Source organism: Anastrepha obliqua, chromosome 3 (genome assembly GCF_027943255.1).
Source record: "Anastrepha obliqua isolate idAnaObli1 chromosome 3, idAnaObli1_1.0, whole genome shotgun sequence".
NCBI lineage: Eukaryota > Metazoa > Arthropoda > Insecta > Diptera > Tephritidae > Anastrepha > Anastrepha obliqua.
The window spans coordinates 84,688,817-84,699,567 of record NC_072894.1 but is presented as its reverse complement, the minus strand read 5'-3'; the positions used below and the strand labels follow the sequence as shown (position 1 = coordinate 84,699,567).

General features: G+C 37.0%; 1 pseudogene; it reads right to left on the bottom strand.

The window, feature by feature from the left end:
* Positions 1–9,792: 9,792 nt before the first annotated feature.
* On the bottom strand, positions 9,793–10,382 carry LOC129242099 (NADH-ubiquinone oxidoreductase chain 5-like; annotated as a pseudogene).
* Positions 10,383–10,751: the final 369 nt, after the last annotated feature.

The window sequence follows — 10,751 nt, the reverse complement described above, 5'->3', positions numbered from 1 at the left end:
CGAGTGTTTTCTCTTCAGTACAAATGTACATACTCTATTAGAGTTAACTACAGTCGATTCTCGTTAATTCAAACCTGCGATATTTCGAACCTCTCATTAATTCAAAGTTATCACGAGTCCCCTACAAAATCTCTTTATATTTCAAATTATGTCCATACATTTTTACGCATTCGGTAATTCCAACTCATAAAGTCAAACACTCGACAACCCAAATTTGCAAAGTTTCTTGGTGTGTTAGTAAGAACTTTGAATTTTGGGACTCCCCTGAAAATACCTTTAGGTTGCAAACACAGTGCGCGCTGTGACGAAGACGAAGATGAAGACGAAACGCAAGCAATCAGCTTCAAACGCTGCTGTACTGAATTTGAAGACGAATCGCTTGCTAGTTTCCGTGGTTTTTGTTTGTTTGTTCTGTCTATGCTTTGGCACGTTAATTAAGTTAAGACAGTCGATAAATAAGTAATTAAATGAGAAGTAATAATCAATAAAAGGCATAAAACTAAATATATTTTAAATTATTTTTTACCTTAACGTCACAATTAGCCTTTCAGCACATATAATTGGCGTTTTATTAAAATTAGTCCAATTTTTAATAATAAGTGGCTCAATTTTAATTAGAATATAATCAAATGTGCTAATTGTCATTCTGGTATATTCCACAAATTTCTTTTCATCGTGGCGCAGCTCATCATACAAATGATGGAATTCACCAAATGCTTCTCTTCCCAAATTTATAGGGTGTATTTTTTTATTAACTTTTATACGTTTTAATTTAAAATATAAGCTTTGCTCAATCAGCAGGTCATCATCTGATGAGGAATCCATTGCGGCTAACATAACAAAAGCGCAACCAATTCGTCTTGCACAAGCAATTTCTCTTCAGCTTCGTCTTCATCTTCGTCTTCGTCTCAGCGTGCACTATGTTTGCAGCCTTACTGTGCGTGGTCGCATGTTACGCATAAAACATAGGCACATTTTGACGCACGCTTCCCCACGAATCGTTTCGTTGGTATACAGATTAAAAATTTGTATTAAATATGAGTCTTAAAAAGTATAAATGTTTGACGATTGCTGAAAAGAAGAAAATAATTGAAGAAGTGGAAGGAGGTTAGAAGAAAAGCGATGTGAGTTTTTCTGACTATGTTCAAGTGGATGAAGGTATTACTGTCTCGTGATCACTAACTGATGGCGAAATTTTTATCTGCGACAGATACGAATGAAAAGAGCAACGGTGAAGATGAAGACGATACATCAGAACCTTTGGCAGAGGTCCGGCATGTGAAGGAACCCCGCACGACACTAACCACCTTTTCACATGCCCCATCAAACCCACTCACCTGGCACCCCTCTCTCTCTGGACCCAACCTGTCGAAACAGCTAGTTAGATGAGTTAGACGAAGACGACCGGCGATTACACTACACTAAGAGGGCAAAGTTACCGCTACCACAACAACAACAACAACAGAGGTGTCAGTTAAGGTAGCAAGAGCCTCATTCGATAACTTACAAAGCTTTTGTCTACAAAATGAAACTGATGAAACAGCATATCAGGCACTTTTTCTACTTAAAAAAGAGGTTGTCTGTAAAGTCGATTGACTGACGATAGTTTAACGTGACAACGTCATAAGAAAATATTGATGGAATGGTTGCAATTTTCAAAACAAAATTTTAATTTTATTTGTTTGATAGATATTTTGTATGGATATAGAGGAGGAGGTAAATGGAATTGCAATGGAATAGGTCAAATTACATTTACACAAACGTGAAAAATGACGAAACATTTATCAAATTCATGAAAGATACATATGTTCAATTTCGATTGTGCATCAGACGTTAATAAGTCAACAACACTAAGAGGCACCATCATCGATTTGCCTTTTTCAAGACACTTTACACTCGAAACACTCCCTTTCATTTCCTACTTTTTCTATCATCGTCCTATTCTCAACAGAGAAATGGTCCATGCACACAGGAAGAAGGCATATGCAAATACAAGTATGTGAATTTATATACCTACATATGCGCATATACATACATATATATGCTCACTCAAGTAGGACAGAGCCAGATGTCGAACGTTGCCGAACGCGGGGGCCGATTGAGCTCTTTGTCGTTCGTTCCGCGCTCTCGCTTGCAGTTCAAGCAATGTACGTTAGCTTACATTTGCTTGCGTACGGAATAGATGATATGATTTGTATGCATCTTTACATATAGATTTGTTCTTTTTGAAAATTGCGCGAAATTGTATATGTACTATATGCATGTTTATATACATATATTAGTATACAACATATCTTATAAGGTATGTGGTAAATATTACCATACATTTTTTCCTTCATATATAATAAAAAAATTAATAATAATAACATTAAAACAACAGGTATTATTAACAAACTTGGTTTTATTTTAAATTCTTCAAGTAAATGAAATTAATAATAATCAATAAGAAGGCATATGCAAATACAAATACGTGAATTTATATATGTACATATGCGCATATACATACATATATACGCTCACTTAAATAGGAGAGAGCAAGATGTCGAACATTGCCTTTCGTTTGCTTTGTTTGCTTTGTCGTCCGTTCCACGCTTTCGCTTGCAGTTCATTCAAGGTAACGACAATGAGCAAGATAACGGCAAATAAGCAAGGTAACGACAAATGAGCAAGGTAACGACACATTTTTTCGTGCGTGCAGCCGGCTAAATCGAATTATAAGACGTTATCACGTCAAAAAATTATTGAAAAGTCTGAGTAGCAGCAATGTCCTTCGAAGCAAAACCGTATAAATGAGCTCATATAAAATATTAATTAATTCACATTATGAATATGTAAAACATTAGAAGTTAAATAAAAACACTTGATAATTCGAAGTTTTATTTATTTTCTCTAAAAACTTGCAAACCACTTAATATAATATTTCAAACACTCGATAATCCGTAATATTATATTTTAAGAGCCCCACGAATTTCGAATTAACGAGAGTCGACTCTAGTTAAAGAATGCATGCGCCAATGATATATTTATTTAAATGTATCGGGTGTTTTTCAGCTGCATTAGCACTATCGATATCGATAACTATGGTTTCACAGCTGAGAATGGCAAACCGTTTTGACATTTCGGTTCGGTAAGATCCGGATAAAAGTAAATAAATCTGACGAAACACGTCTTACTGGAATTGCTGCCAAATCCAGACTAGCCCATGAATCAGTCATAAATTTGTTTTGTCGTCGTTTGATAGATGGCAGCACACGATGCTAACACCAGCAACGCACTCTTTCATCAAACATGGGTACTTATTGAACCCCCCTCGTATACACATATAATGAGCTTTTGACTTAATGTTGTTTTTCGTGCTTTTGGGATATCATCGGGGAGTTATGGGAAATGATATCAATATCGAGCAACCATCAGTTTTAAAGATCAATGAAATTCCTTCTGGTGTCGCAAAACGTTTTCTTGCAGAGTCTTTCTCTTGAGTATTATTTTTCTCTACGTTTAATACGTGTCGCGATATTCAATAGGACGGGCATGATTAGAGATACACAGATTCGATATCAATGTCAAGAGTTATATGGTGCTATTGTAATGCATTTTCGTCAACATAAGAAAATAAGTAAAAATTTTCATATATTTTCTGACGAAGTGTAATTTCTTATCGACTGCTGATTCTGGGGATCGAAAACCCCACACGTGACCGTCGAGAATACAACGCATTTCCAGACAGTGACAGTTTGGTACGAATTTTAGAGCGCTGAAAAAATTTGTTTTTGCCAGAAATTGAAGGCATGGAATTGGATATTATTTGGATTCTGAAAGATGGTACCCCATGCCACAATCGAGCTTTTGAAACCCCGATATAGCATAAGTGTTATCAGCCATTTCGGCGTTATCAACTGACAATGTCCGAGCTGCCATTTGACTTCGTGCGACTTACTTTGTGAAGTGCCGTGAAGCACCGATATTATGCAAACAATTCATTAACGGTTCAGCCCTTGAAGCGATTATCGAATAAGCCTTTCGTAAGAAAGAGGCAGCAGCCGTCACCAAGGCCTTGGAAAAATGGGTAAACAGGATGCGCTACTAAGAAGCAGACCAGGTAGTCCCATTAATGGACTTCCCATAAAAAATGGGAATGTTTGCACTTTCGAATAAACTAATAATACATATATTGCAAAAAAAAAATATTTGTGCGGTAGTTTACACCTCCAACAAAGGCGGAAAATTCATTATTTGCAGCGATAGTAAATCCGTAATGGACGCTATATTGAACCACTCTAACGAAACTCCAATAATCACTGAAATCCGAAATAATATCGCATTAAATAAAAATTCCATAAGGATCATGTGGGTTCCGGGTCATGCCGGAATACAAGGCAACGAATGCGCTGATACTAGAGCCAAAGAAGCTGCCCAAGAACCCCTTCACATCAGTGCACATTTTACTACCAAAGATATTCGAAAAATTGCACTAAAACCTCTTCAGGATGCATACAATAGCCAATGGTTTAATTATCAACACCACTACAAGAAGTTCAACCCTACTGGCATCAAGCCGATATATCCTACACACATGCCTTCCAAGAACCTCAAGATATTTACACGCCTTCGAATCGGTCACACTATAGCCACCCATGTTCACATACTAAACAGCACAGTCAAACCAGCCTGTCCTTTTTGCAACTCAGACGACTACACGACTTCACACCTCCTCGATACCTGCCCAGGATTGAAATGCACCAGAAATGCAATTCACCCTAACTTTGAACTTTCGAAGCTACTCCACAACACAGATGACAATAGCATTAATTTAATTTGTAAATTTATTAAACTAACTAAATTAAAACTTTAACTCTTTGCGAAAACTAGATATACATACATATATAAAATTATACTCCGGTCAAACTCACACTACCCACTAATCTTTTAAAACTCCCTCAACTCCTCTCTCCCATCCTCTTGTTTAGTTACTTACCTATATTATTACTCTAATTAAGATACCATAAGCCGAAGGCCCTGGCAGCCAGTGCTTATTTCGTAAGTGGAATAGTTATTAATAACTGTTACTCTTTTAAATAAATAAATAAATAAAAAAAAAATATTTCTTGCAGCTAATTTTCAGAACAAGTTCGGTAATGTAAAAAATAGCCAACTTTGTAAATATTCTAAGCCTGAACGAACATTTTGTTGCCCCTCTTTCTCGCTCTCTAAATCTCGCTGACATTTAAGTATTTTAAATAAATAATCCCATAAACCGTATTTATTTGGTTGAGGGATAAGTTCGTAGCGTTTTTACCGAATACTTTTATTTAAACAAAAAACAAAAATTATATCAATAAGTTAATCAATTATAGATATATTCGCCGTTGCTGTTTACAACCTCTTCTCGACCAATTTGTTGATGGCGTTCCTCCAAAAATCGCCTGGTCTTGTGTCAATGAAATTGTTGTGCCAGTTTTTAAGGACTTCTTTATTATCGAAGGTAACGCCTTTCATATGGCTTGGCAGGGATCGGAAAAGATGGTAATGTGTCGGTGCAAGGTCCGTAGAATAAGGCGGATGCTGAAGGACCTCTCATTCGAGCTCTTGGAGTGCGGCTTTGACTACTTGTACAACATGGGGCCTAGCGTTGTCGTGAAGGAGTATGGTTTGACCATGTCGATCAGGTATTTTCAGTCGAACAGCCTCATTCGCGTGGTGTAGCTGGGCAATGTAGAGCTCCTTTTTAACGGTGGCATTCTTTCCGAGCATGTTGCAGTGCACCATGCCCTCCCTGTCCCACCAAACACATTTCATGTACTTCTTTGCATGAAGATCCGGCTTGACTCTTGGTTTTGGCGTCTATCCTGGGGCCACCCACTCCTTTGTTTGCTTCATTTTGATGTATAGACACCATTTCTTGAAATTTGAAGGCGACTTTCTTTGTTTTTTTGTTGAGCTCGTGAAGCACACAGGCTCCCAATTTTTCGGTAAATCCCATTGAATGAAGGTGATTGAGAATCTTTTTATGATCGCAGCTCATTTTTCCGTCAATTCACGACTGGTTTGGCGACCGTTCTCCTTCAAAAGTGATTAGAGACGTTCTTCATCGAATTCAGAAGTCCTTCCGCTGCAGGACGTGCCATGGACGTCAAAGTCGCCATTTTTGAACCCATTTCCGTGCTGTAGACTCGCCTATGACACCTTCTCCATACATGCCACAATTGTCCCGGGCTGCTTCGGCAGCTTTTTGACCTCGATGAAAAGCAAAGAAGAGCAGGTGCCGAAAATGTTGATTTTTGCCTCCTACGTATTCCATTTCTAAGCCTCAAAACTAACAAAAAATTAAATAACTCAAAAATACAATTAACATAGTTTTGTAGAGCAGAAAGAGTTCTATCTAATGAATACTTATCTTTTGCCAAACAGCAAACAAATCGTTGAAAAATAAAAGAAAATATAAAAACGCGTTGAACTTATTCCCCAACCCAATAAATTAGCTGTAGAGCTTCTTTGCCATTTTCTCCTTCTTCTCACCTCATTAGCATGTCATTTGTTATTTGGTGTTCAGGCAGTTTGATACAAATAAAGTACTCGCTAAGTATGTATTCCCGAATACATACCGAAATGATTCTTTACCGAGCTCGGTATAAATTTCCATTTGTGTTACAAATTTATATACTCGTACATACCTCATTTATTTATATACGCACGCACACTGACAATGTCGGCAAAAGTTTTATCAGAAATTTGTCGATCGATGTTTAGTTGAAATGTAGATTTCTATCAGCGGACATTGTTGCCACTACTAAAACGACATATGCAGTGGCTATCAGTTAGAAATATCAAACAGGCCAATACAGATTGGTCTGACAGTGCCTGTGCGCAGGAGTACCACATACGCACCCGCAACTGAGATGGCACCCTGCACCAACTGTAGCAGTACAGTGAGTGCAATTAATTCATTGCACAGATCCAAAGCAAAAACACCAATGCACTCATACCAACACACGTCTAGAGCCTGTGAGAAAAATGGGACGAAGAGTAGAGTTTTTACTTGTAATAGGTCTATGAATAAGTTCGTGCGGGTTTTTTTCGAAATTTGAATTTCGGATCATTCCCATGGCTTTTAAACGTTTGGAAATGGTTGATTGATCAACTCCCAAAGTTTTTGCAACCTCTTCTTGCGTTTGAGCCGGATCTTGATCGAGCAATTCCTCCAATTCGGTATCCATGAACTTTGGCGGCGCGGCCAAAATCACCACTTTTAAAGCGTGCAAACCACTTCTGGCACGTTCGCTCAGCTAGAGCATGCTCACCATAAACTTCCACCAAGATACGATGACTTTCGGCTGCTTTTTTCTTCATATTAAAGAATTCCCCGCAAAAACACATTATTTGGCACGAAATTCGACATTTTCAAGTGTGGTAAAAATATTGTTGTTTACGCTTCAAATAAAAAACTTATACTGACGTTTGTGCCTTACGACAGTAGCTCTCCAATGAATGTTTGGAAATGTGGATCGATGGAATAATAATCAAGTTACGCCATCTGTTGTAAAACCGCACGAACTTATCCATAGACCATTATTTCTGCTAATGGTTGCGTCGATCTGGCCTCTGTAGTGCAACTTCGACAATGTAAATTGAAACCATAATGGAAAACAAATAATATTTTATAATAATAAATAATATTTTTACATATTTTAATTTTATACCGTATCTGTAAGGATTTTCCGGAAGATTCTGCTTCACAGCTTTTTATTGACTTGTAAAACATAGAGTTGTTGTTGAAGTGGTTGAATATTTCTACATAGAAGACCAGAACCGACTACCACTGTTTTCGTGTATTGATGTCTTGTGTGTTTTTGTTTTTTAAGTCAGATCCATTTTGTGAGATTCAAGTATAGCCACAAATTCTTTATCTCGATGTCTGAGAACTCATTAATTTGCTGTAAGGAAGGTTTACCGAAAGAGGGAAGTCTTGCCCTAGCTAGTCCTGGACATTCACAAAAATAGTGGAAAAGAATTTCTTTCACCCCTTCTGCTATGACGGCCATGTTTTTCTTCTTGTAGTACATGTAGTTCATTGCTTCCACCTTCTTTCGGCTAAAGCATGATCGTATGAAGCAATGGAAGTTTTTATTGTGTTGAGTGGGGTGGCGACTGCCACCACCTCTGCTATGTCTAGTGCCGAGCCTTTTCTTGCTAGCTCATCCGCTATCTTATAAACCCGTATGTTCTTATGATCGGGAACCCATATCAGAGTAATTTCAAGCCAACGACTAAGCAATTCTAGTTCCTCTCTACACTGTAAGACTAGTTTAGATGATGTGGAATTGAAATCTAAGGCCTTGATAGCTGCTCGACTGTCTGAAAAGATAGCTACTCTTGCTCCAACTTCCTTGTAGAGTTTTAGTGATTTTCATGCTTCTCTGATCGCTAATAGTTCTGCCTGGAACACGTTGGCATAGTCAGGAAGTCGAATTGACTGAGATAGTTTGAGCGGCTGCGAATGGAAGCCAGCTCCCCCACCACAGTCCATCTTAGAACCGTCAGTGTAGATTTCAATATCGTATCTTCCAATCATCTTCTCTTTGCGCCATTCGGACCTCGGTGGAAAACGTACCGTAAAGACTTTCTTGAAGTTGAGGTCGGGTACTGTGTAGTTTGATTTGTTTTTGAGCAATGAGGGTCCCTGTAGGAGGATCTTGCTGTGACCGTACGATCTTGTTGTCCAGCTTCCTATATCTCTTATTATCACCGCGCTGCAAGTAGCAAGTTTTTATATGTAAGTCTTATGGTAATAGATGTCTTAGTATATTAAGCGCTTCAGTAGGACTGGTGCTAAGCGCTCCTGTGGTTAAGATACACGCTGTTCTTTGTATCTTGTTCAGCTTGGTTTGGTTGTATTTCTTTTCTAGTGCCGCATAAGTTAGTATTGGCCTTACAATGGCTGTGTAGGACCAATTGTATAGTTTTGGTTGCAGACCCTATTTTTTACCCAACATTATCTTACACATGTAAAGTGTTATATTCACTTTCTTTAACCTGTACTCTACGTTGGACCTCCAGCTGAGTTTGGGATCTAAGATGACACCTAAGTATTTTGCCTGTTGGGTTAGCATAAGACTAACGTCGTTTAATTTTGGGAGACTCAAGTTCGGTATCTAGGTTAGTGAATAGCATCAGTTCAGTTTTGCTCAGGTTTACACTTAAACCACAATGTGTGGCCCAATTGCTGGCCATAAAAGGTACAAATTTATTTCAATAACTATTATAAAGAAGACAAGCTCGGATTTTATTCTTTTTTTTTTAAATTATTTCTTCTAAATGTTCACCGTTACGTCGGTCTCTTACACTCTTGAAACCTGGCCCGCGTACTTCGTGCCATTTGCTGGAGAAGTGATGTCAGGATGCCACTAATCTCGCGAACAATATTTTCTTTTAGTACTGAAATGATCACTGGGTATGTTCCACAGATTTTACTTTTGAGGTACCCATACAGAAAAAAGTCCATAGGGGACCAAAAAGGTTATCAGTTTGTTTGGGAAGAATTCACGCAGTATCGCCATGGTCCCTTTGGCTGTGTTTGCGGCTTGGCGCCATCTTCCTGGAACCATGTGTATGTACTAAAGGAAAGATCTTCTCTCATTATTAGCAGAAACTAATCGTTCAGTATTCCCCGATAGGAGACGTGGTTCCCAGAAACTGCTTGCCCTCGACGATTAAAAAAAAATACTATGGTAAAATTACTCCACCTCTTGATAATACAAACCAAATTGTCACTTTGTCTGAAGTGGCTGTTAATGTTTAATAGTGAGTAACTAAAACTAAAGGAGGGTTAATTACACCATAAGTAGAAATATAAGGTATAAATCATATTGAACCTGAAAAATAATTCACTAAATAATTATTTAAAGACTTATTAAAATAAAATAAAAATGCATTAGAAATTAAATAACCTAATAATCCACCACTAATACAAACAAATAAAGTCAATAATTTCAAATAAATTGGTAAACAAATTATATAAGGAGTTGGAAAAATTTATCATCTAAGCATACTACCACCAATAATTCTCATAATCAATAACCCTCTTATACCACGCAATATAACTCATCCTTCATCTCTTAATATATTTAAAGAACCACAATTCAGTTCACCAGTTATAGAATAATAAACCAAACGGAAAGAATAACATACTGTTAATCCAGTAGAAAAAAAATAAAGAAAAAAGAAAATATATTAATATAACTTAGAGACACAATTTCTAAAATTAAATCTTTAGAATAAAATCCAGCTAAAAAAGATATCCCACATAAAGCTAAATTAGCAACATTAAAACAACCAGAAGTTAAAGGTATATAGTATGTGGCGAATGCGCCACATTTATAATGCATTTTTAAGTATCGTAGGAATACATTTTTAATTTCTTACCTTTTTCATTGGTTTTACCCTGCATTGAACTACATACAGAAGCAAAAATAATCGCAGAAAATATTTTGATTTATGAAAAATGAGAGTTTTTTGCTTTGTTCTTTATTTTGCCTCAATTCGAAGAAGGTTACAAAAAATTGTTTACAATGAAATTTATTCACGGTGAAAGGCAAGTAAAACATGTATAAGAGATTTTTGAGTGCTGTTGACATACTAGATTCTTGCATACAATACTCGTATAATAAAGGGTGTTTTTTTTAGAGGTTAGGTTTTCAAGATGAAATAAAACGTATATAATTTAATGTTATGACCAAGAATTTAGCTTTATTATA